We start from the raw sequence: 26,467 nt of genomic DNA, 5'->3' as shown, positions 1-26,467 counted from the left end.
AAACTTAAGAACATGAAGATCATTTGGGTCTTCAATATGAGAAACATATTCCTTTTTGAATAATTCTCTTTCTTTTCCTTCCTTTTGATTTTCACACCAAGATAACATATTCATGGTGATTTCAAGCAAACATCCAATATTCAAAAGTGGTTGAAATATCAATCTTCCATGATCATCTTTCAATCGTTCATAAGAAACCAAAGTACCCCATGAAATCAACCCGCCTTTCAACAATAACCTATAAAATTGTTTCTCATTAACCTTGTATTTGACATCTTCAATCATCACAACCCAAGAATCATAAGCCAAATACACCATACAAGAACTTGGATTTTTCTAAAGAGAGAAAGTGATTATGAATGAAATCTCTAGAGAGAGAAAGTGATACAAACAAGTATTCTAGAGAGAGAAACTCGAATTTACTATCAAATCAAGATAAAATCGATTTCTAGAACACCAACTTTCGCAAAATGAAAAACACACAACAATGAAGATTTACTCAAATCATGTAGTCATCATATATCAATTCTTGAGAGCTTCAGGAACACCTGCTCTGATACCAATTGTAGTGATCCTAATTATGATGACATGTGTGGAATTGATAAGATCAAGTGAATCATGCAAGAATCAAGAACACAAGGAGTAAATAATCATGTTTAAGCTCTATTAGAATAGTAAGAGTACCCATATGGGCCTTATCCTAAAGCCCAAAAATTCCCTTAGTCCAACAGTTTATCTGAGATGGCCTAAAAGGCCCGAAGCAACAAAGCCCAAATAGGTAGCCCAAAACTGAAATGACACCACAAGGCCCAATAAGGCCCAAATCAACAAGACCCTCATCCAAAGTTAAATCTAAGCCCAACAACCAAAAACTCCATTGATCAGACAAGCGCACGACGTCCAAGGGCTGAACACACGACGTTCATCTCTAGACAAATTGACGGGGACTCAAGATGGAACGCACTAAGTTCCCATGAGTTACACACGACGTTTGCAGCTAAGTTCCAAAATCTCATTCTAAGGACTTAATCCATTAAGTCCAACGTCTAAAACCCCAAAATGGTTCCATGAAAGTGACTTAACCGATAAAGTCGAAGGCTTTAAGCCTTTGCATGGCTTAATGAAGCCCAATCACCAAAAATGAACTTCAAGGGTCCAAATCACTCTAAAATGTCTTAAAACCTCTTAATATCTTAAGACCTCAATCTAGACTTCCAGATCTGATTTCAAGGGACATCTTAAGTCATAAAGTCTCCAACATTATGAGTTAGCATAATCCAATGGGACCCAAATCAAAACACTAAGTCCCCAAACTTCATCAACTGACTACCAAATCATGCATATAAGGTTTTTACCCTTCAAGATCCAAACTGTATGACTCCATTACCCAAACAAGGACCAAATATGAATCTCAAAGGTTTTGAAGTAACTTATACTCACAAGAACCACCTCAAAGGGAGCAAATTCATAACAAAATACCACTTAGCTAGATCTACATGACAGAGTTGTCAAGGTTGAGACTTTATACCTCCAGAAGATAGATCTAGCTGCATAAAGCCTGGATCCAAAAGCTCCAATCAAGAAAAGACTCTTCAAGATGTTCCTTCTTCCTCCTCAAGCACCAAAATACTCATCATTCACTATGAAGCTTAAGAATCACTCAAATGGAGGCTAAAGTTTCGTTATTAGGGTTAGAGAAGATGGAGGGTGAAGGAAATGAGGGTTGGAGGTGAGTTAAGGTCTTTAACTAGGGTCCAAGACCCAAATTTAGGGTTTTAATCTGGCCTGACGAACGTAACGCGTTTCCTTGGGGAACATAGGGTGTTCCCAAATATACTTGTGTCCAATTTCTCACGTACACCATGCATACCTCCCTTGGATGCCATGTGTACCCGTTTTGGCCCCACACCCGTCTAACTTCAAATGGTCATAAATTTTACATCCCTTATCTGTTTTCGACGTTGTTTACATCCACAGAAAGGTAACAAGAAGCCATACACTTCTATAAGCTTTATTTATTCTGAAAACCATATGAAATTAAATCCAAAATTCATAAAAGACCGAATTGTCAAATTACAATTATACCCTTGACTGCCGAAGACACAATTGAATACTTGGATCACTTAAACCATAACACCCACACCCGAGAAGGGCCAAATTCTTCTTTCCCCAAGGCCTTAAGCCTCATCACCCCTGAAGATTGGGTCATAGTCCCGAATAAAGAAGCAAATCCGAAACCGAGTGTTACAACTCTCCCCCACTTCAATTATATTTCGTCCTCGAAATCGCTCCTTACCAACACTCATATCAAAATAAACAACTTGAGGAATGAAACTGAAAATTATGCGAATAAATCGAATTTCATAAGACAACCGAACCAAAACCGAAACTTCCATCCCGAAGAAAAACATGCTCTGAGACCTCGAATGAAACCACTTCTACCCTTTCCGAAACATGGAATCTACATTGGTCTGACTCCCGACAGACTGCCCACGTTGAAACAACTCCATGCCAAACTCTCAAAGAATAACAGACCAAACATAACACTTCCAAAACTCATCATCTTGATGCTACCAACATAATAAATTCACTGACCATAACCAGATGCAGAACCGACCTTACTTAACAGATGGCTCAAATAATCCTTTGAGTAGGAGATCCATCCCTGCAACGGTTAGACTCAAACTAGAGCTGCACAACAAGTTCAAATCAATTACTTTTAGATTATTTAATGTCACTGCAAGAGGCTTAGCATCTCCCGATCAACAAGCTACCCCACACACAACGATCCCAAATGACTAGTACCACTCGAAACATCACACCTCCTTTTAGCTGCTTTCCATAATAGCCGAGACCTCCCAGGTTCCAACTTGTCTACCAAATATTCAAAATACCAGACTCCCGCCCGACGTTGTGGCCTTAGACCCATTCACACATTGAGGAGACTCACCTTGCACTGCTAAAGCTCTCGCTGATACCCTCCTGACTACTATCCGATAATTCTTCGACTCCTCTAGCTCCCCGAGCTACCAATGCCAAAATGACACTTAGCCCTAAACTGTCCTCCAAAAGTCAAACTAAATCAACTCTGGTCAAAGTCCTTCTCAAGGTCAAAGTCCTAGTCAAATTCAAACTTCCAAGTTGACCCTACTTGCCGAGTCAGCCTAAGGACTCCCCGAGTTCATAACCTCCACAAACCCTACAACTTGCGACCCAATTCGACGAGCCACCCCATGAATCATTGAGTCCTTCAATCTCTGAGTCCTAGTCCTGTGCAACCCACTGAGTCACCATTCACTCACTGATCGGACTCTTAACCAGAAGAGATTAGGGTTTGCGACTCAAATCGCCGAGTCCACTTTGTGACATCTCCAATCTGTTGATTACAGTCCGTTCCATTGCTTCCAACTCGTAGATCTGGGCTCCTAAGGCTAGCATTACACATAAAGTTGCTAACTTTACGTGCATGCAAGGTGCTATGAAGCTAAAACACTTAATCTAAGCTAAAATGAATGTCTACATCATGGAATGAAGCCATAGCTGGGTAAAGATACCCACTTAGAGCCATTAAAGCTCATAATTTCCTAGACCTGAAGTCCTTTTCATCCTCAAAGGCTAAATGTTCGGATTGGCCTTGGAAATGGCCCAAATGTGACAAAATCTAAGCTAAGAAGGGGATTTATCTAATGAATGATCAAGGTATTAACTTGTTACCTTCTACCAACTGCCAAACCGAGGTAGAGGCTGGATCTACATTTCCTTCCTTGCTCCTTTCTCCCAAACCTTCAAGATGCACTCCAAATGGACCTTAATCTTCACAAAAGCTCAAGAAATGAAGTTGGGTGGCTACGGTTTCGGTTATGGACTAGAGAGATTGTAAATGAAACCCTAAAGAGGAGAATAGGATGCTTAAATAGGGCACCAGGTCTCGGAATTAGGGTTTGCCAACCCAGACCTGACTCGCCAAGTCAGTCCCCCGAGTCGCCGAGTCGGCCACTTAATATGCGGCATGAAACTTGCTCCGACTCGTCAAGTTCTTCCTTGGACTAGATGAGTTGACTCACTGATTTTGGGTTCTCCTTTCCTTTTCTTGGTCAACTGGATGAAGGGTGTTACAAGTCTCCCCCACATATACTAGACTTCGTCCTCGAAGTCCACTACGGCCAACTATCTTGCAATCTGCTCACCACATCCCCGATCGGTGGATACATCTCGTACTGGGTCCGATCCTCGCGGAATCACTTCCATTGACTTTCCGTTGTGTCTACATTCCCAGCCACTCCTAGTTCTGGTCGCTTCACTACTACCTTCTGAATGCTTTTTCCTACTATATCTTAGTGCCGAACACCCAACCCTGCGAACAGATCAAATAATCATTTGAGTAGAAAGATTCATCCCTACAATAGTTAGAATCATATGAGAGCTGCGAAAAAGGTTCAAACCCTTCCCTTTGAGATTATTCAACCCTGCTGTGAGTGGATTAGCACGTCTCGGTCAACTAGCTTCTCCACCAGGAATTCTCTTATCGATATCCCCGACCGAAGGTCCTGCTATCTCTTGTCCGCTCTCCGGTCGAACCGAGACCACCTTGGTCCCAACTAATCTACCATAATTTGGGTTACCGGACTCCCACCAGTTACTGCACCCAAGCTCAATCGCTCAGCCGCTCTCAGCGACTTCCGAAGAAATCTTCGGTTAACTAAAACTGTTCTATCTACCTTGCCACTCTGAATCTATATGCTCTGGGATCCTCGATCCCCTAACCTGAACCTAAGGTCTCTACCAGGTCCCACCTGCGCTACTAAAATCTCACGGGCCTCGCCCACGGGTCTCACCCAAACTACAACTTAGAGCGGTCTCTCCCTCCCGTATATATCACTTGTCTTGCTACTATCGCAAGGGCCTCGCCCACGGGTCCCACCAAAACCATACTACTGAGTGACCCTGCCCTTGGTCTCACCTATCTAGGGCTACACGGGTCCTAAACCATCTTGAATCCTCAACGAACTATCCTTTCTCGATCACTATCAGGCTGACTAGGAGATATGGGCCTCGCCCACACTCCGCTAACTAGGAGATACGGGCCCTCGCCTACACTCCTCTAACTGGCTACTAACAAATGTTGCAGCTATCCCACAGTCTTACCACACTTCCCATGCTGCCTCTACACTAACTACTAATCCAAAAGCATCCCATGTCGGACATTCGCTCAATCTGCATCTTGACTCCCTCAAGTCCTGCTGCCGATCCTCCAACCTGGTTTCCAAACTAGCCATCAACTAATGTGAATACTATGGTCATCCCGTAGCCTCACTACACTTTACGCACTGTCTACCTACTGGTGAATGCTACGCCTATCCTGTAGTCTTACATCCTGGCTAAACTCGTGTCCTGCTGAGAAAATCTTCCACCTGGTTTCCCAAAGCAATCATCTACTAATCACAATTACATGAACTCAACAATGGGAAGTTTCCCAAACTCTCAACTCATGTGTTTCTCAATCCGAACAGCCACTCGGATTGTTATCCTACTCAACAAAGTGGCGAACTCTTCCCAGCTTCGCACTTACTTCAGTTCCTGACTATATGGGGGTTCCTCCCCTACTTCGATTCAACTAGCTCCTTACAGCTCACTGTTTGGAAAGGATTCCCACTCCTGCTTACCACTCCATGGTCGATCTGCTAAAAACTGATGCTTACCGCTGCTAGAACTCCACAACTAACCAATGCCAACACTGAACCACCCTTAAAGACTAACAGTAGATTTCCCGAGCCCCATTCACACTTGCTACAATGACTGCATCGTAAGATCCTGTCCTAGGGAAACATCTCTGAACTACTAATCCAACATTTATGGTATGCAGATGGCATATAACTTATCATAAGCAGGAAATATAACATTCGGAAATATATGTACTAACATCGATATAGTACCATAGCCACAATATCATAAACAAAAGCTGATAGGAAAGGGAAAGATACGCACCTGCCGTATTAGGAGTTGCTCACGTTTCCTCTGCAACCAACTGGAATGCCCTGCTCTTTACCGCGAGCACCTCTGCCCGACCCTGACAACCATCGTGGATCCTCAACGTCATAGGGGCGGGTGCTATCACCTGTCCTGCCGGAACCAAACTCGGATAGTGGGCCTTCTTGTGGTCCCACTGACTGCAATGGAAACAAATCAGGCCTGATCCTTGGGTGGTCGTAGTAGTACAATCCCTACTAAAATGACCCGTCCGGCCGCACTTGAAGCAGCCAGAACCACCACCACTACCACTCCAGCACGCACCCTCGTGCGTCCTGCTACACTTGCCACAACGACCGCGGCCCTGATAATCCCTAAGTTTCACATCTGCCCTCTTAGGCCTCTTACCTGAACTTGTGGCTGTTTGAATCTCATCCGGCTTCCTCTTCTTCTCTGTCTCCAAATCAATCTCCCTTTCTCTGGCACAAGCAATCATATCCTCTAGCATCTTGCAGCTGGACCTGCTCACAAACTCCCTTATGTTATTCCTCAACATCTCGTGATATCAGGTCTTCTTCATCTCCTCGCCCGCCACATACTGCGGAACAAGAAGAGCCCTCTCCCTAAACTTGGCGGTGATCTCCGCCATAGTCTCGGTCGTCTATCAAAAATCCCGAAACTCCCATGCTAGCTGTCGCACCTCAATCACCGGTGAAAACTCGACCCTAAATCTCATTGAGAAATCACTCCATGACATCGCGTCCAACGCGACATCATCCCCCATGGTATGACCAACCTCCTCCCACCAGTCCCGTGCTCTGTCCTTCAGAAGACAAGAGGCGAGTCTGACCTTGTCCCCCTCGGGACACCGGCTCGAGCGGAAAGCATTGGCAACATTGATCAATCACCTGCTTCTAGCAATGGGGTCCCTAGCCCCATGATAATCTGGTGCTCCACAAGCTCTGAACTCTCGAAATGTCAAGGTACACGCCCCTATCAAAGCCATCATCTCTACATGGAAGGCACTCAGCCTCTCATCCAAAATCTCCAGTATACCCTCTTTGACCATACCAAGGATCACAGGAGTCTAGTCTAGAATACTACACGTGATCTCAGCTGATACAAACTCTCTCATCCGCTCCTCGAGTTGCTCACCCGCTACATCGGGCCCCGACCGATCCCAAACCCCTCCTAGCATCGAGCCTCGCTCGGTATATAGATTTGTTTCTCCTAGGCCCTGCCTGTCTTTGGGCCTCGCTCGCTAAATATATACATGCATATAAATAATTCATAACACATAAGCTAACTTAGTCTACTATATTCATGTACTAAGGCCTCACCTATCTTGGGTCTCACCCCTGTCCTGCTACTGGTGAGTTATGGAACCCCGTCCATGCTCCTATTGTTAGTGAGATACGGGACCTCGCCCACACTCACTCCTCTCCTATCTTGGGCTCGCCCCCTACTCTACTACTAATGAGATATGAAACCCTGTCCATACTCTACTAAGGATGAGATACGGGACCTCGCCACACTCACCTCCTTACCACGCACACACAAGTATCACAAAGACAATCAGTATAATCTAACATGCAAACATTCCTTGGGCACCCACCCGACATCGGACCTTGGTCCAGACTATCATACTAGAATACAATGCCTAGGGCTAACCCCTGAGTCTTCCTACTCATAAACTACATGGGTCGGCGTTCTGGCATTAGACCCATTCATATAGTGAGAAGACTCACCTTGCACTGCTAAAGCTCTCGCTGATATCCTCCTGACTGCTATCTGACAACTCTCCGAACCGTTGCTCTTCTAGCTCCCTGAGCTACCAATGCCAAAATAACACTTAGCCCTAAACTGTCCTCCAGAAGTCAAACTAAGTCAACTCTGGTCAAAGTCCTTCTCAAGGTCAAAGTCCTGGTCAAAGTCAACCTTCCAGGTTGACCCTACTCGCCGAGTTCATAACCTCCAGAAACCCTACAACTCGCAACTCGACAGGGCGAGTCACCCCATGACTCATCGAGTCCTTAAATCTGCGAGTCCTAGTCTTGTCCAACCCACTGAGTCACCATTCACTCACTGATCTGACTCATAACCAGAAGATATTAGGGTTTGCGACCCGTCTCGCTGAGTCCACTTTGTGACATCTCTAATATGTCGATTACAGTCCATTCCATTGCTTCCAACTCGTAGATTTGGGCTCCTAAGGCTAGCATTACACGTAAAGTTGCTAACTTTACGTGCATGCAAGGTGTTATGAAGCTAAAACACTTAATCCAAGCTAAAATGAATGTCTATGTCATGGAATGAAGCCATAGTTGGGTAAAGCTACCCACTCAGATTCCCTAAAGCTTAGAATTGCCCAGATCCGAAGTCCTTTTCGTCCTCAAAGGCTCAATGTTCGGATTGACCTTGGAAATGGCCCAAATATGACAAAATCTAAGCTAAGAAGGGGATCTATCTAATGAATGTTCAAGGTATTAACTTGTTACCTTCAACCAACTGCTAAACCAAGGTAGAGGCTGGGTCTACACTTCCTTCCTTGCTCCTTTCTCCCAAACCTACAAGATGCACTCTAAATGGACCTTAATCTTCACAAAAGCTCAAGAAATGAAGTTGGGTGGATAGGGTTTCGGTTATGGACTAGAGAGGCTATAAATGAAACCCTAAAGAGGAGAATAGGATGCTTAAATAGGGCACCTAGTCCCGAAATTAGGGTTTCCCAACCCAGACCTGACTCGCCGAGTCAGTCCCCGACTCGCCGAGTCGGCCACTTAATATGCGACACGGAAATCGCTCCGACTCGTCGAGTTCTTCCCTGGACTCAACAAGTTGACTCACTGATTTCGGGTTCTCCTTTCCTTTTCTTGGTCTGCTGGATTAGGGGTGTTACACCTAAACCATCTAAAGAAATCTGTGAGCAAATCACATATTTGCCACAATCTCACCGCTGCATAGGGACCGATGAATGCTATGGGCCACCCCGTAGTCTTACAACACTTCCCACACTAACTGACCGCCAGTGAATGCTACAGGAAACCCCGTAGTCTTACAACACTTCTATTCTAATTGCTAACTAGTGAATGCTATGTGCCAACCCGCAGTCTTAAATCACTTCCACCTTGCCACAACTGCTGCCCAAAGCCTTACCACTAATTAGGGGTGGCAAATCATGCTATCGTTTCGTGTTTTTAGCTAACACGACACAACACGAATTAATTTTACCCAACCCGAACACGACACGACACGATGTCCTGTTAGTTTTCATTAACACGAACACGAAAAAATAAAAAACACGAAAAACACGACAACACGATAACACGACAAAATTTAACAAAAAAACAATTTCCATAATAATGCCATCGATAAGTTCTTGCAAAAATTAAGTTTAAAAACAAAAAATGCAAAGTTAATGAAAAAAACAGCAAAAAATCACATCAAATAATGCTAAATATCTTCAAACTTGTCATTCCATCGCTTCATGTGTATCACTTCCCTTGCTATCCAATTCCATAATATCTTCTGTAAGATCTTGTAAACACAACTCTTCATCACCTACAAATAATAATAAACATATTATAATAGTTAAATGACTTTATAAAAATGTTTCAAAAAAAAAAAAAACTACCTGAAATCCCAAACAACCAATCTTTTGCACAAATTATAGCTTCAACATTTTTATGTGCAAACGAACTTCGAAATTTATCAAGAACACGACCACCATTTCTAAAAGCTTACTCGGATGCTACAGTGGAAACAGGGATGCTTAAAATATCCCGAGCCATGGAAGCGAGTTCCGGATAACGATATTGATAAGCTTTCCAAAATGAAAGAACATTTACATCTTCTGTAATATTACTTCTTGGCTCATCTAGGTACATCTCTAATTGTGATTTTTGAGACAAAGCGAACTCCTTAGTTTCATAAACTGTGAACTCCTATAAAACAGAAAATTAGTTAGTAAATGTAAAAACTCTGAAGCATTAAATTAATAAAAATTAATTAAGTACTAAAAACAGCTTCTGCTTACCTGTAGCATTTCTCTTGTGCTTTTGCTAAGCATTGTGTCATTCTTTTTGTTGACACTCTTGCCTGAATCACTTGTTGATATAGTTGATGCTTTGTAAGGCAATCCAGTAACATATTCACTAAAGAGATCATGTAACTTCTCCCGAACACGATCACTATGCTCATGAAAATTACTTCCATAGAGTTTTTTGTAAGTAAACTCAACATATTGCATCTTATATCATGGATCCAACACCGCAGCCATCACCAAAATAGGACTATACTCAGACCAATATTTTGAGAACTTTGCATACATTTGGCCAGCCATATTCTTCATAAACTTATCTGAACTTTTCATTTCTTCTCTCAAAGTTCTTTCAACCGTCGAAACTGAAGGAAAATATAAGTTTGATGTGCAATATTTATTTCCAGAAAAAATGCATGTAACTTCATAAAATACTTCCAAGACTCTGAAAATCTTTTCCAATTTACCCCATTCCTCATTACTTGGACAATCCAAATAATTAGAATCCATTAGTGCTAATCGGAAAAAAGCACGATGATAAAAAAATAGCACTTTCGATCATAAGAAATCTAGCATTCCATCTAGTGGGAACATCTTGTCGCAAGCCTTTTTTTTGAATCAAATTGACTTGCTTCATAGCATTCATAAAGTTAGTTTTTCGTACTTAGGAACCCTTCACGTACTTAATTGATTCTCTCACTTTGACAATTCCTTCATCAATAGCCTTCAATCCATCTTGAACAACTAAATTCAACACATGAGGACAACATCGAACATGAAAATAATCTCCATCATTACAAAGTGCACCTTCATTGCATAATTGACCTTTTAGGAGATTGACAAAAGTATCATTACTGGAAGCATTATCTAACATTATTGTAAACAACTTTTTATAAATCCCCCAATCGGACAATATACTAGATATTGTTTCTGTTAAGCATACGCCATTGTGTGGAGGTGGCATATATTGAAAACTTAAAACTCTCTTTTGCAACTTCCACTCCATGTCAATGAAGTGAGATGTAACACATAAAAAACCATCTGTATTAATTGAAGACCACAAATCAGCAGTTAATGAAATCCTACCAGGAAGTAACTCAAACAGATTCTTAAGTTTCAACTTTTCTCTTTTAAACAAATTCAACACATCATCTTTAGCAGTGTTTCTAGTAATGGTGATAACTTTTTCATTCAAGTACTGGAAGATTTCTCTAATTCCCTCGTACTCTACAAATTTAAAGGGAAGGTCATGCTTGACAATAGCTTCACTAAGAAGTTCACGAAATCTTTCAGGTTTAAAAATAGTAGAGTTTATTGAAAAAGAACCACCTGACTTTGAAAAAATAAACTGTGATATGTATGTTTTGTCCCTTTTAGGACACTTTATGATGTGTTTTTGCATGCTACCCGTCCCATTCCTATTTTCACAGATGTATCTTTTTTTGCACTGATTACATTTCGCCCTTTCCTTGCCATCTTTACTAATTGGTGTAACAGCCCGGAATTCCAGGTATCGATATAATTATGTTTTGGGTGTTTTAAGAGGGGACTCGGCGAGTTGGAGCCTAGACTCGCCGAGTAGGATCGTGGATCTGGCCGCGGGTTCGCGACTGGACTCGACGAGTCCGGATATGGACTCGGCGAGTCTGCGCTGTTTAGCGAAAACCCTAACCGTTCAGGTTTGGGATGTATATGAGGGACTTTATGGCCGTCATTATTCACCCTAGTCCTCTGAGAGAAACCCTAAGTCGTTTGTGAGCATCTGGAGCAAGGTAGAAGACCATTGTTGATTTTTGGAAGTGTTGTTTTGCAAGGAAGAGAAGACTTGGTTAAGGAAATACAAGGGAAGCGACGTTCTGAGAATTGGGGACACAGAGAACACATTATTCAGGTAATATTTCAACATTTCATCCTTCTATGATTGATGTGTATATGGATTTAGGGTTTATTGAACCCTTTTGTGGCTAGATTGAGTGTTACCTTGGTCCCCCAACGATTGGAACCCTGTATTAGGATCTTTGGAAGTCCAGAATGTCCCATGCCTGAGCATTTCGTGAATCAATAGAGGTTTTGGATTGGAATCCTTATGCCTTAGGTCAAAATGTAAATTATGAGTCATGGGGTGTATTATGAGCACCGAAATGAGGGCCTTACGTGATGAATCAGACTAGGAAGGCCAGACCTATGAATGGTCGGAGCAATTCTGACCTTAGAAAGCAGTTTGAGCGGTTGCATGGCCTGGACTCGCCGAGTCCAATGAACAGACTCGGCGAGTAGCTTGAAGATTAACTGGGACTCGTCGAGTTGTTCTTCGGACTCGGCGAGTTGAGTCGGGGTGGCCCCGCGATTCTCCCAGGAGGAACTCGTCGAGTCAGGGGAGATACTCGACGAGTAGAAAGGGAATTTTAGAGAATTGGTGAGGACGTCTAGACTCGCCGAGTCGCCCTAGCACTCGCCGAGTCCGGTCAACGTTGACCGTTGACCGTTGACCGTTGACCAGAGTGAACCTGTGTTGAATTCTTAGGGATAGTCAACATTAGAGATATAAAGTGTTAACTAGGGACATTATGATATTATAGGAGGATTAGAGCTCGGAGAATCGGGCACGAGGGATTTCCAGGTTGTGAGATATCAAGACACGCGAGGTGAGTCTTCTCACTATACTTTACCTTGAGTATGTAATCAGAGTTATGTGATAGAGTATGCGTATATTATGTGTATGCTATGTGTTGTACTGCATGATGTCTATGTGATTTATGTTGTGCATGCTTATAGAGTTGGAACCGGAAGGTTCCCAAAGTTAGAACTTGAGGGTTCACAGAGTATGGGTGCACGGACCCACAGAGTTATAGCCTCGAGTGGCTAATATGTGTTATATGGTATTTTGGGGAACTCACTAAGCTTTATGCTTACAGTGCTGGTGTTATTTGTTTCAGATACTAGTGAGGATCGCGGGAAGGCGCCGGCTTGATCAGTGCACACACGCAGGATTTTTATATTATATGATCTTGGGAATTTTATATATGTTATGAAATGAATTACAAACATGATGTTTTTATGAATATTAAATGAAGTTGTCTTTATTAAATTTGAAAAATTATTTTCAAAATTTTTGGTGTTACAATTTGGTATCAGAGCCTTGGTTTGAGGGATTCAAGTACACCTTCGGGCGTATTTGGACTCAAACTGAGGATTTAGATGTAATTTTCAAAAGATTAAAAGATTTTTAAGAGATGCAGAGCAAGAGATGTGTGTGTACGATCAGCCGCGCCTGAACGGTGATTTCCCAAAATACCCTTACATTATGTGATGTTAATATTGATATGATGTATCTGCACGCTAAAGTAGGCTAGGCATTGCTATTAGAACTAGACTGGCCTGATTGTGTTGCCTTAGCCTAGGGAGAGGTGAGCTGTTATGAGAGACTTGAGAGTGAGTAGGTAGCAGCGAGGGACTTATGAGAGATCTATTAGAGATTGATTTACGCATGATAGAGTACTTGAGACCTGGAATCCGAAGAGGAGGACTTGGAGTGTATTCTGGTGCGGTGTGGATAGTAGTATTGGGCCCGTACTACTGGAAGCACCGGAGCGGGGTACAGCTCAAGTAAGAATCTTTGGAATGCCAAGAATCAAGGAGGAAAGAGTTGACGAGTGTGAGTGTGTTCGTGGGGATTCTAAATTTATTGTATGTCGTATTTCAGCGGTAGATCATGGTGAGGACACGTTTCACATCCGAGAGCAGTGGTACCAGTGAGGAGGATATCCGCCGAATCATCCAGGAGGAGGTAGCTGCAGCCATCAGGGCAGAGATTCCGGAGATGTTCGGGTCCATAAAGACCACACTGATCTAGACGTTCGACGAGTGTTATGCCGCTCTTACTGAGGCTGCTGCTGCAGCGGCTACCGCAGCGGTGACTGCTGCCAGGCCGCAGGGTGGGGACGCATCACTGTTCCGGGAATTCAGCAACACAAAACCACCAGAGTTCGATGGGACCCCGGGTCCGGTGGCAGCGATGAGGTGGATATCTGATATTGAGGGGTGCTTCTTCACTTGCTCGTCTCCTGAGCATTTGAAGGTTCGATTTGCGCTGAACCAGCTTCGCTTGGGAGCGAAGGATTGGTGGAAGTTTGTAACGACGCATTATACGCCGGCCGAGCTTGCTGCGGTGACCTGGGAGAGGTTCACCACCATGTTTCGAGATGAGTACGTTCCCCAGGTGGAGAGGGAGCGTTTAGCACAGGAGTTTCTGACCCTCAAGCAGGGTACTGAGCCTGTTACAGCAATCACGAGGATGTTCCACGAGAGGGCGATGTTCTGCCATGAGCACGTGCCCACTGAGCAGGCACGTATGAGCCGCTACTTGAGTGTCTTGAGGCGGGATATTCGGGAGTTTGCTGCAAACTCCTCGTACCGGGCATTTGCCGAACTTCAGGCAAATGCTTGGAAGAGGGAGATCGAGCTTGAGACTCAGGCCAGGGAGGAGGCGGAGTCTCAGGGGAGGGATCGACGACCGGCACAGTCGCAGCCGGCCGCCAAGCGGGCCAAGCCTGCTGATCCCAGACCAGGGAGCCAGAAGGGCCGCACTTGCGGAAAGTGCGGCAAGGGGCACGACGGAGTTTGCCGAGCAGGGTCTTGTTACAAATGTGGCAAGGAGGGGCACATGGCCAAAGACTGCCCCAAGGGATTTGCAGTGTGCTTTCACTGCAACCAGACTGGACACCGCAAGGCTGAGTGTCCGCAGCTGTGCGGAGCACCTCAGGGACCTGCTCCTGCCGCCATCAGAGCTACAGAGAGTCGGCCTATGAAGATCGAGGCACCGAGAGCTCGAGGGAGAGCCTTCCAGCTGACTGCGGAGGAAGTCCGTGCTGCGCCCGATGTGGTGGCTGGTACGTTTCCTTTCATATATTTATATTGATGTTGAAATATTATGCTTATATTAGGTTATGCGTAGGTACCTTCCTTGTGAATTCTGTGCCTGCTTTAGTGTTATTTGACTCGGGTGCGAGTCGGTCTTTTGTATCTCTGGCCTTTAGTCGGCATATCAGTGCTAGTCGTGAGGCATTGAGCCGGCCTCTGAGAGTTTCCATAGCTGATGATAGAGTGATTTATGCCACGGGAGTTTTCCGGGGATGTGTGTTAGAGATTTTTGGGGTTGAGTTTCCGATTGACCTAATTCCTATCGCGATGGGTGATGTCTGTGTCATTGTGGGCATGGACTGGCTGAGCCGATTTGGCGCAGTCATCGACTGCGAGCGTCAGCTGGTGACTATACGAGACCCTAGTAGGGGAGTTCTTTCGGTGTACGACGAGGGTACGCGTTCGGGATCAGCCTTTTGTTCGGCCGCCAGAGCGAGGCAGTGTCTACAGCAGGGCTGTAAGGGTTTTGTGGCGTATGTGATGGATACGCGAGCGACTTTCGAGAGACCGAGTTCAGTTGAGGAGGTACCGGTGGTACGTGAGTTTCCAGATGTCTTTCCCGAGGAGCTGCCGAGAGTACCTCCTGTGAGGCAAGTGGAGTTTGGTATTGATTTGATTCCGGGAGCCGCGCCTGTCGCTAAGGTGCCTTATCGTCTTGCACCTCCAGAGATGCAAGAGTTATCCTCGCAGCTTCAGGAGTTGTTAGGAAAGGGATTCATTCGGCCGAGCAGCTCACCGTGGGGAGCACCTATTCTGTTTGTCAAGAAGAAAGATGGTTCACACCGGATGTGCATTGATTACCGGGAGTTGAACAAGCTGACGGTCAAGAACCGTTACCCATTACCGAGGATCGACGATTTATTTGATCAGTTGCAGGGAGCATCTTGGTTTTCCAAGATCGACTTGAGGTCGGGATATCATCAAGTGAAAGTGCGGGATGAGGACGTTCAGAAGACAACATTCAGGACGCGATATGGGCATTATGAGTTTGTGGTGATGCCTTTCGGGCTCACCAACGCCCCGACGGTATTCATGGATCTCATGAACAGGGTATGTAGGCCGATGTTGGATCGATCAGTGATTGTATTTATCGATGATATTTTAGTGTATTCGAGATCCAGAGAGCAGCATGATGAACATTTGAGGGAGGTCCTTGGGGTGTTGAGATCGGAGAAGCTTTATGCAAAGTTCTCCAAGTGTGACTTCTGGTTGCGGGAGGTTCAATTCCTAGGGCATGTTGTTAATCAGGAAGGGATATTGGTCGATCCGGCCAAGGTTGAGGCGGTGATGAGTTGGGAGGTACCGAAGTCACCTTCTGAGATCAGGAGTTTCCTTGGATTGGCAGAGTACTATCGGAGATTTATTAAGGACTTCTCCAGAATTGCAGTGCCACTCACTAGATTGACCCGAAAGGGAGTTGCATTCTCATGGGGACCCGAGCAGCAGACCTCTTTTGAGACACTTTGCCAGAGATTGTGCGAAGCCCCGGTGTTAGATCTCCCGGAAGGGATGGAGGATTTTGTAGTTTATTGTGATGCATCTATTTCGGGATTGGGTGCAGTTCTGATGCAAAGAGGGCATGTAATAGCATATGCATCGAGACAGCTGAAGCCTCACGAGACGAGATATCCCACGCATGATCTAGAGCTGGGGGCAGTAGTGTTCGCCCTCAAGATTTGGCGTCATTACTTGTATGGAGTTCGTTGCACGATATACACTGACCATAAGAGTCTGAAGTACTTGATGGACCAGCGCAACCTAAACATGCGTCAGAGGAGGTGGTTGGATGTGGTCAAGGATTATGATTGCGAGATCCTGTACCACCCGGGCAAAGCTAATGTGGTAGCAGATGCGTTGAGCCGTAAGGGGGAGAGCACTCCGCTACGAAATGTATGTTTGAGGTTGACCGTGATAGCTCCAGTACTGGATGCCATTCGTGGGGCACAGACTGAGGCTATGCAACCGGAGATGCAGAAGAGGGAACGGGTCGTTGGTTTGGTCTCAGAGTTCGTTACTGATGATCGAGGGTTGATGACCTTTCAGGGTCGGATTTGGGTACCGTTTATGGGCGGTACGCGTACTACTTTGATGGAGGAGGCACATCGATCGAAATTCTCGATCCATCCCGAGGCTACAAAGATGTATTTGGATTTGAGGAGAGAATATTGGTAGCCCTGCATGAAGAGGGATGTCGCGTGGTTTGTCGAGAGGTGCTTAACTTGCCGTAGGGTTAAGGCTGAGCACCAGAGACCACATGGCAAGTTGCAGCCATTGGAGGTTCCCGAATGGAAGTGCGAACAGATCACTATGGACTTCATCACCAAATTGCCGAGGACTGCCAGAGGAGTTGATGCAATTTGGGTGATTGTAGACAGACTGACGAAGAGCGCTCACTTCCTTGCCATTAGTGAGAGTTCTTCAGCAGAGAAATTGGCGGAGGTGTATGTGAGAGAAGTAGTATCTCGGCATGGGGTGCCGATCTCGATCGTTTCAGATCGTGATGTGCGTTTCACTTCTAGGTTCTGGAAGAAATTTCATGAGGAATTGGGTACCAGATTGCATTTTAGTACCGCATATCATCCCCAGACAGACGGTCAGAGTGAGCGGACGATTCAGACGCTCGAGGACATGCTTCGGGCGTGTGTGTTGGATTTTGGGGGTAGCTGGGATGCGTATTTACCCTTGGCGGAGTTTTCCTACAACAACATCCATCATTCGAGCATTGGTATGCCACCCTTTGAGCTGTTGTATGGTAGGAGATGTCGGACCCCCATTTGTTGGGGAGAGGTGGGACAGAGAGTGATGGGCAGTACAGAGATCGTGCTTCAGACGACAGAGCAGATTCAGCAGGTTAGACAGAGGTTATTGACTGCCCAGAGCTGACAGAAAAGTTATGCAGACAGACGCCGGTCCGAGCTTGAGTTTCAGGTCGGCGACTTCATACTCCTAAAGGTCTCTCCTTGGAAAGGAGTGATTCGATTCAGGAAGAGGGGCAAGTTAGGGCCCCGGTATATTGGGCCTTTTCGTGTGATTGCGAGGGTAGGACGGGTGGCCTACCGTTTGGAGTTGCCAGCAGAATTGAGTCAGATCCACGACACTTTTCATGTGTCGCAATTGAGAAAGTGTATAGCCGATGAGTCGGCAGTGGTTCCATTAGAGGATATTCAGGTGGATGCGAGCCTGAATTATGCCGAGAGACCAGTGGCCATTAGAGATCGGAAGATCAAGATTCTGAGGAATAAGGAGATACCTCTAGTGTTAGTTCAGTGGCAGCACCGGAAGGGATCGGAACTGACCTGGGAGCCAGAGCGTGTTTTAAGAGGGGACTCGGCGAGTTGGAGCCTAGACTCGCCGAGTAGGATCGCGGATCTGGCCGCGGGTTCGCGACTGGACTCGACGAGTCCGGATATGGACTCGGCGAGTCTGCGCTGTTTAGCGAAAACCCTAACCGTTCAGGTTTGGGATGTATATGAGGGACTTTATGGCCGTCATTATTCACCCTAGTCCTCTGAGAGAAACCCTAAGTCGTTTGTGAGCATCTGGAGCAAGGTAGAAGACCATTGTTGATTTTTGGAAGTGTTGTTTTGCAAGGAAGAGAAGACTTGGTTAAGGGATCAACAAGGGAAGCGACGTTCTGAGAATTGGGGACACAGAGAACACATTATTCAGGTAATATTTCAACATTTCATCCTTCTATGATTGATGTGTATATGGATTTAGGGTTTATTGAACCCTTTTGTGGCTAGATTGAGTGTTACCTTGGTCCCCCAACGATTGGAACCCTGTATTAGGATCTTTGGAAGTCCAGAATGTCCCATGCCTGAGCATTTCGTGAATCAATAGAGGTTTTGGATTGGAATCCTTATGCCTTAGGTCAAAATGTAAATTATGAGTCATGGGGTGTATTATGAGCACCGAAATGAGGGCCTTACGTGATGAATCAGACTAGGAAGGCCAGACCTATGAATGGTCGGAGCAATTCTGACCTTAGAAAGCAGTTTGAGCGGTTGCATGGCCTGGACTCGCCGAGTCCAATGAACAGACTCGGCGAGTAGCTTGAAGATTAACTGGGACTCGTCGAGTTGTTCTTCGGACTCGGCGAGTTGAGTCGGGGTGGCCCCGCGATTCTCCCAGGAGGAACTCATCGAGTCAGGGGAGATACTCGACGAGTAGAAAGGGAATTTTAGAGAATTGGTGAGGACGTCTAGACTCGCCGAGTCGCCCTAGCACTCGCCGAGTCCGGTCAAAGTTGACCGTTGACCGTTGACCGTTGACCAGAGTGGACCTGTGTTGACTTCTTAGGGATAGTCAACATTAGAGATATAAAGTGTTAACTAGGGACATTATGATATTATAGGAGGATTAGAGCTCGGAGAATCGGGCACGAGGGATTTCCAGGTTGTGAGATATCGAGACACGCGAGGTGAGTCTTCTCACTATACTTTACCTTGAGTATGTAATCAGAGTTATGTGATAGAGTATGTGTATATTATGTGTATGCTATGTGTTGTACTGCATGATGTCTATGTGATTTATGTTGTGCATGCTTATAGAGTTGGAACCGGAAGGTTCCCAGAGTTAGAACCTGAGGGTTCACAGAGTATGGGTGCACGGACCCACATAGTTATAGCCTCGAGTGGCTAATATGTGTTATATGGTATTTTGGGGAACTCACTAAGCTTTATGCTTACAGTGCTGGTGTTATTTGTTTCAGGTACTAGTGAGGATCGCGGGAAGGCGCCGGCCTGATCAGTGCACACACGCATGATTTTTATATTATATGATCTTGGGAATTTTATATATGTTATGAAATGAATTACAAACATGATGTTTTTATGAATATTAAATGAAGTTGTCTTTATTAAATTTGAAAAATTATTTTCAAAATTTTTGGTGTTACAATTGGAAGTCTAGTAAAAAAATTCCAAACCTCAGACCACCTTTCTCTTTCCATTTTTACATCCTCTTCTTCACCTTCTATTTTAACATCTATCTCCACTACATCAATGTCATCAGATTCTTCAAGTTCAACATCCTAAGATTCAAATGCAAGCATATATTAAAAAACTTAGAAGCACAACAAGAAATCAGGAAAAAAAAAGTAATCAGAAACTTAAGCACAAGAGTAATCAGAAAAGAGCTTGTAAACAGAAAGTTAATAAAAAATTAAAATACCTGTGGAGCTACAGCTGTAGAAGCTGTGTCGAGTTTTGGCCTCTTCATATCAAAATTTAACCAATAGCCAAATCCCCTACAACCAGGAAGAAAAGAAAAAACAAACTATGAAATATAATTTGTACATTTGTGTAAAAGACAAGAAGCAATCTAGAAAATAAAAGTATGTAACCAATACAGAAGAACAACATTAAACATAACACACAATAACAAAAAAGTGTATAATCAGTAGTTATATCCCATACAATCAGTAAGAACAAAAAAAATCTATGAATAATAAGTTATACATTTGTGTAAAAGACAAGAAACATTCTAGAAAAAAGTATGTAATCAGATACAAAAGAAGAATATTAAACACAACACACATTAATAAAAACATGTACAATCAACAGCTATATCCCATACAATCAGTAAGAACAGGAAAAAAAACTGATATGTTATGCAGTTGCAAACAGAGATTAAGTATAAGTTATACAACAAAATATACTAAAAAACTATAATCAAGAACGTGAATCAGGAAGAAGAGGAAAAAAAACGGAATCAAGAACATGAATCAGGAAGAATAGGAAAAAAGGACATAACTTGATTTCTTATTAAACTGTTTAAGAAATCAAATTAAACCCTTGATTAGAAAAACGAGAATGATAGAGCATCTAATAACTGGAATCAATTATGAATATGTCTCAAGAATCGATTAAGAGGGAAAAATGAGTTATATAAGTTCTTAGCGGTTTAAGAGCAAACTGAGAATCAATTAAGAACAAAATTTTAAAGAAGTTATTTTCGATTTAAGAGCACATGAAAAAAAATACCTTGATTGCAATCGGTAAGAACTAACAGTGCTTCACGCCTTCACCATCTTCACTTGTTTCGATCAGCAATGGAGGTCAGCAACGCGATGAGAAGGTATTGGAAAATTAGGGTTGATCACTTGATTGGGATAAATGTTAGAGCATATAGGTGTGATTTAAGGGATAATTGATGAATTGGAACCCTTTAATACAATCGATTGAGCATAGTGCCGTTAACAAAGCCATCAATACAAGTATGGGGAAGGGAAATTGTCGATTGAGTTTCTAGTGCACGTTCTTTCAATTCTCAAAGGAGCCGGCGAAACTTTTTTATTTGAATAATTATATTATACGCTTAAAATATAAAATTTATTATTTAAATTATTACAAAAATAAATTATCGTGTCAATATCGTGGTTTAATCCTTTTAAAATCGTGTTATATTCGTGTTGTTATCGTGTTATTATCGTTTCGAATTACAGACACGAACACGACATGACACGATTTTGTGTTTCTTTTACACAACACGAACACGAATTCGATTTTTTATTTCGTCCCAATTTCGTTTCGTGTCGTGTATTTTTATCGTGTCGTGTCGACTTTTGCCACCCCTACCGCTAATCTATCACTTCGAACACATCCAAAGTCGAGCATGCACTTGACCCAACACCTGAGCTGAACTCGAGTCATGAATGGAACCCCAACCTGGCCCCCCTACAGCCTGCTATCAAACACTAAGAAGACACGAACCCGATGTTGGGTAGTTACCCGAACTCCCAACTCACACAATCCTCAATCCAGATAGCCACTTAGGTCGCTTTCCTCCCCAATGGGGATGCGAAAATCATCCTAGTTTCACACCTACTTATATCCTAAATACCTGAATGGTTCTCCCCCACTCTGATTCAACTAAGTCCTCACAACACACAATACTTGAAGGATTCCCAATCCTTCTTACCCTACAATGATCGATCTGTTGACAATCAATGCTTACCAATGCTAGTATTCCATTACTATCCATCCCAAAAACCGTACTGTAACAACCCGAAAACCAGGTACCCTTCTATTTATCCCTTCATCCTTATTATGTTCTCTTTTAGGGTTGCATGATTAGCGAGTACGCTGGGCGTACAAGGTGTACGCTGTGCGTACTCGTGCGCTTCATTTGGACGCGTTCACCCTCAAGTACGCTGGGCGTACCCAAGGTTACGCGGGGCGTAACCGGTCCAGACCTAAAAACCCTAATTCTTTTGGAGGGCTATAAAAGGAATGTGTGGCTCGACTTCTCAGCCGCCATCCCTCAGAGAGAAACCCTAAAGAGAGTGTGCAACCGTTCTTAGGCCATTTGTGAGTATTCTAAGCTTGGTGGTGCCATTTCATGGTAGCAAAGGAGAAGAGAAGCTCATTCGGGAAGGCTAGAACTGGTATTCAAGTGTAGATCTGAGCTTAGCAAAGGTTGAGGCTTTATTTCAAGGTAAAAAGCTCGGATCTTGTCCTATAGTTCTTGTAACATGCTTCATGTACCATTTTCTAGGGTTTTAGTCCCAAAGGTGGAGACTTTTGAGCAAATTGTCTCCATAAGCTTAGATCCTTCGTATTTCTGGTCTATTTTGAGTTGTAGACTCATAAAAATGCAATCTTGGTCATGAACATTGCACCATGCATGAGATCTAGGCCCTTGAGTTGGAATAGAGTGATGTTATGAAGTGTTGGAGCCTTTACAACCATGCCAAGGCTTAAAGGTCTCGACTTTATGGGTATAGACGCATAAACAGAGCCGGATCTAGAAGTTGGAGTAATGGCATAACCGATTAAGACCAGAAATGAGGAATGCTAAAGTCTGATGGTTACGCTGGGCGTAACTTCCAGTACGCGCAGTGTACTAGGTGGAGACCCCGATCCATGGGTTGGCGATGTACGCCCCGTGTACATCAAGCAGTACGCCCCGCGTACTCGTAGGGTTGACTTTTGTTGACTTCTTAGGGTTTTGGTCAACATGAGGACTTTGGGTCAAGGAGGGGTAAAATGGTCTTTTACCCTCTGTGGATTTGTGTTAAGGGGTAAAAGTGTTGTTATGAAAGTCTTTGAATATTAATATGATATTTTTATGATTAGGCGAGGTAGAGTCGTCGTTGGATATTAGGAGATAGCGAGTACGCGAGATCTTAGACTTTTCATGAGGTGAGACTTCTCATTATACGTACCTTGAGTGGTATTCTTAGTTGACCAAAGGGTCTTATGTGCTATGTATGAGATTATGTGTTATAGTTGAGATTTTATATTATGTGTTATTTGTATGCTGTATGACTATATAGACCGGACCGGAGGGTCCAACGATTCAGACCGGGCTAGAGGGCCCAATGAGCTATGACCGGATCGGAGGGCCCAACGAGCTGCGGGGCTGGAGGGTCCCGTTGAGACATCTTGACCGGAGGGTCGGGTTAGCCTCGAGAGGCGTATTTTTGGTATGTGGTATATTGGGGAACTCACTAAGCATTATGCTTACAGTTGTTGTGTTTGATGTCTCAGGTACCAGCGAGGACCGTGGGAAGGCGATGGCTTGACTCGTACACACGCACACCGATGGAGTTCACTTTTGAGAGATCTTGGGAATTTGTTTTGGAAAACACCGTTGTTTCAGATTTGAAATTATGATGTGATATACATTTTGTGGTTTTAAAAATAAAAAATTTAATTGGGATTTTACGTTGTTACAAGTTGGTATCAAAGCCTTGGTTTGAGGGATTCGGATGCACCTTCAGGCGTATTTGAACTCAAACCGAGGATTTGAGAAATTTTACAACAAAAACTGCAAATTTTCTAAAAAGAAAAAGAAGTTTTGGAAACGAGCAAAGTGGATGGTGTGTACGGTCAGCCAGCGCCCGAACGGTGAATCCCAAAAATACCCTCACATTATATGTTATGAGTTATGAGATATTATTTTATGCATGATAGAGAGGCTAGGTAGTCCTATAAGGACTAGAGTGGCCTGATATGTGATACCTTAGCCTAGGAGATTACTGCTGCTATGAGATACTTTGAGAGTAAGTAGGTAGCAGTGAGGAACTCATGATAGGTCTACTGAGGGTAGCCAATGCATAGCAAGAGTAGAGTATTTACGACTTGGGATCCTAGGAGGAGGACTTGGATTTTATATTGATTCGATGTGGACAATAGTATTGGGCCCGTACTATTGAAAACACCGGATTGGTGCGCAGTCCAAGTAAGAATCCTTGGCGATACCAGGAGAGAGGATGTTTGAGTTATCGAGTGTGAGTATACTCGAGAGTATCCCTGATATTTTTTATGTTGTATTTTAGAGGTTGATCATGGTCGGGACACGCCATAACCTCGAGAGCAGTGGGGCGAGCGATGAGGAGATCCGTCGGATCATCCATGAGGAGGTGGCTGCTGCCATCAGAGCCGAGATTCCGGAGATGTTTGGGTCTATTAAGACCACACTGATCGAGACAATTGACGAGCGTTATGCTGCTTTGACTGATGTTGTTGTTGCTGCAGCCACCGCAACTGTTGCTGCTGCGAGACCCTAGGGTGGTGATTCGTTGTTGTACCTAGAGTTCAACAACATGAAACCACCGGAGTTCGATGGTACGCAGGATCCGATCGCCGCTATGAGGTGGATCTCAGACATGGAGGGGTGTTTCTATACGTGCTCGTGTCCGGAGCACTTGAGGGTGCGATTCGCACTCAACCAGCTTCGCTTGGGGGCGAAGGACTGGTGGAAATTCGTGACCGCAAGCTATTCTACAGCTGAGCTGACTGTAGTGACCTGGGAGAGGTTTACTGTGATGTTTCGTGATGAGTACGTTCCCCATGTGGAGAGGGAACGTTTAGCTCAGGATTTTCTGACCCTCAAGCAGGGGATAGAGTCGGTGACAGTGATTACGAGGATGTTTCATGAGCGGGCGTTGTTTTGCCCGGAGTTGGTATCCACTGAGCAGGCTCGCATGAGCCGTTATCTGAGTATTTTGAGGAGGGACATCCACGAGTTCGTGGCGAACTCGACTTACCAGACATTTGACGAGCTCTAGGAAAATGCCAGGAAGAGGGAGATCGAGCTTGAGACACAGGCGAGGGAGGAGACTGAGTTGCAGAGGGGTGATCAGCGACCGGCACGATCGCAGCCGGCCGCCAAGCGGGCAAAGCCCGCTGATTCGAGGACAGGCAGTTCGAGGGGCCGCACTTGTGGGAAGTGCGGAAAGAGCCATGACGGGCCGTGTAAGACTAAGGTATGCTACAAATGCGGGAAGGAAGGACATTTTGCGAGGGACTGTCTGAAGGGGTTCTCGGTTTGCTTCCATTGCAACCAGACCGGCCATCGGAAGGCCGAGTGCCCCCAGCTTCAGAGATTAGCGCAGGGATCTGCACCTATGGTTCGACCTACTGAGACCCGACCAGTGAAGGCCGAAGCACCGAAGGCTAGGGGGAGGGCCTTCCAGCTGACTGCGGAGGAGGTCTGCGCAGCAACTGACGTCGTGGCGGGTATGTAATCTTTATCTATTTTATGTTGAGTTTATGCTACTGTAATTGCTATATGTTATGCGTAGGTACTTTTCTTGTGAGTTCTGTACCTGTATTGGTTTTATTCGACTCGGGTGCGAGTCGGTCTTTTATATCTTTGGCTTTTAGTCGGCACATTAGCATTCCGAGGGAGGCGTTGAGTCGACCTCTGCAGGTTTCCATAGCAGATGAGCGTGAGGTATGTGCTACCGAGGTGATACGTGGATGCATGCTGGAGATATTCGGGGTGGAGTTCCCGATTGATTTGATTCCGATCGCTATGGGGGATGTTTGTGTCATAGTGGGAATGGATTGGTTGAGCCGTTTTGGGGCTGTCATAGATTGCGAGCGTCAGTTGGTGATGATCCGAGATCCTAGTGGGGGAGCGCTGACGGTTTACGGCGAAGGGACTCATGGTGGTTCGGTTTTCTGTTCGGCCGCTAGAGTGAGGCGGAGTTTGCAGCAGGGCTGCAAGGGGTTCATAGCCTACGTGACAGATGTGCGAGAGGCCGCTAGGAGACCAAGTTCAGTGGATGAGGTGCCGGTAGTGCGTGAGTTCCCGGACGTGTTTCCCAAGGAGTTACCGGGTGTGCCTCCCGAGAGGCAAGTGGAGTTTTGTATTGATTTGGTTCCCGGGGCTGCGCCTATCGCTAAGGCGCCGTATCGGCTAGCACCACCAGAGATGCAGGAGTTATCCTCACAGCTGCAAGAGCTGTTGGGGAAAGGGTTCATCCGTCCCAGTAGCTCTCCCTGGGGAGCGCCGATCCTTTTTGTCAAGAAAAACGATGGTTCACACCGGATGTGCATTGATTACCGGGAGTTGAACAAGTTGACGGTCAAGAACCGTTATCCGTTACCGAGGATCGACGATCTATTCGATCAGCTGCAGGGGGCATCTTGGTTCTCCAAGATTGACTTGAGATCGGGATATCACCAGATGAGAGTTCGGGATGAGGATATCCCGAAGACGGCGTTTAGGACTCGTTACGGGCATTACGAGTTCGTGGTGATGCCATTCGGGCTCACCAATGCACCAGCGGCATTCATGGATCTC

This window comes from Lactuca serriola, chromosome 7 (genome assembly GCF_051521515.1).
Source record: "Lactuca serriola cultivar US96UC23 chromosome 7, Lser_US96UC23_V15, whole genome shotgun sequence".
Lineage (NCBI taxonomy): Eukaryota > Viridiplantae > Streptophyta > Magnoliopsida > Asterales > Asteraceae > Lactuca > Lactuca serriola.
Note: the sequence above shows the minus strand (reverse complement) of the source record.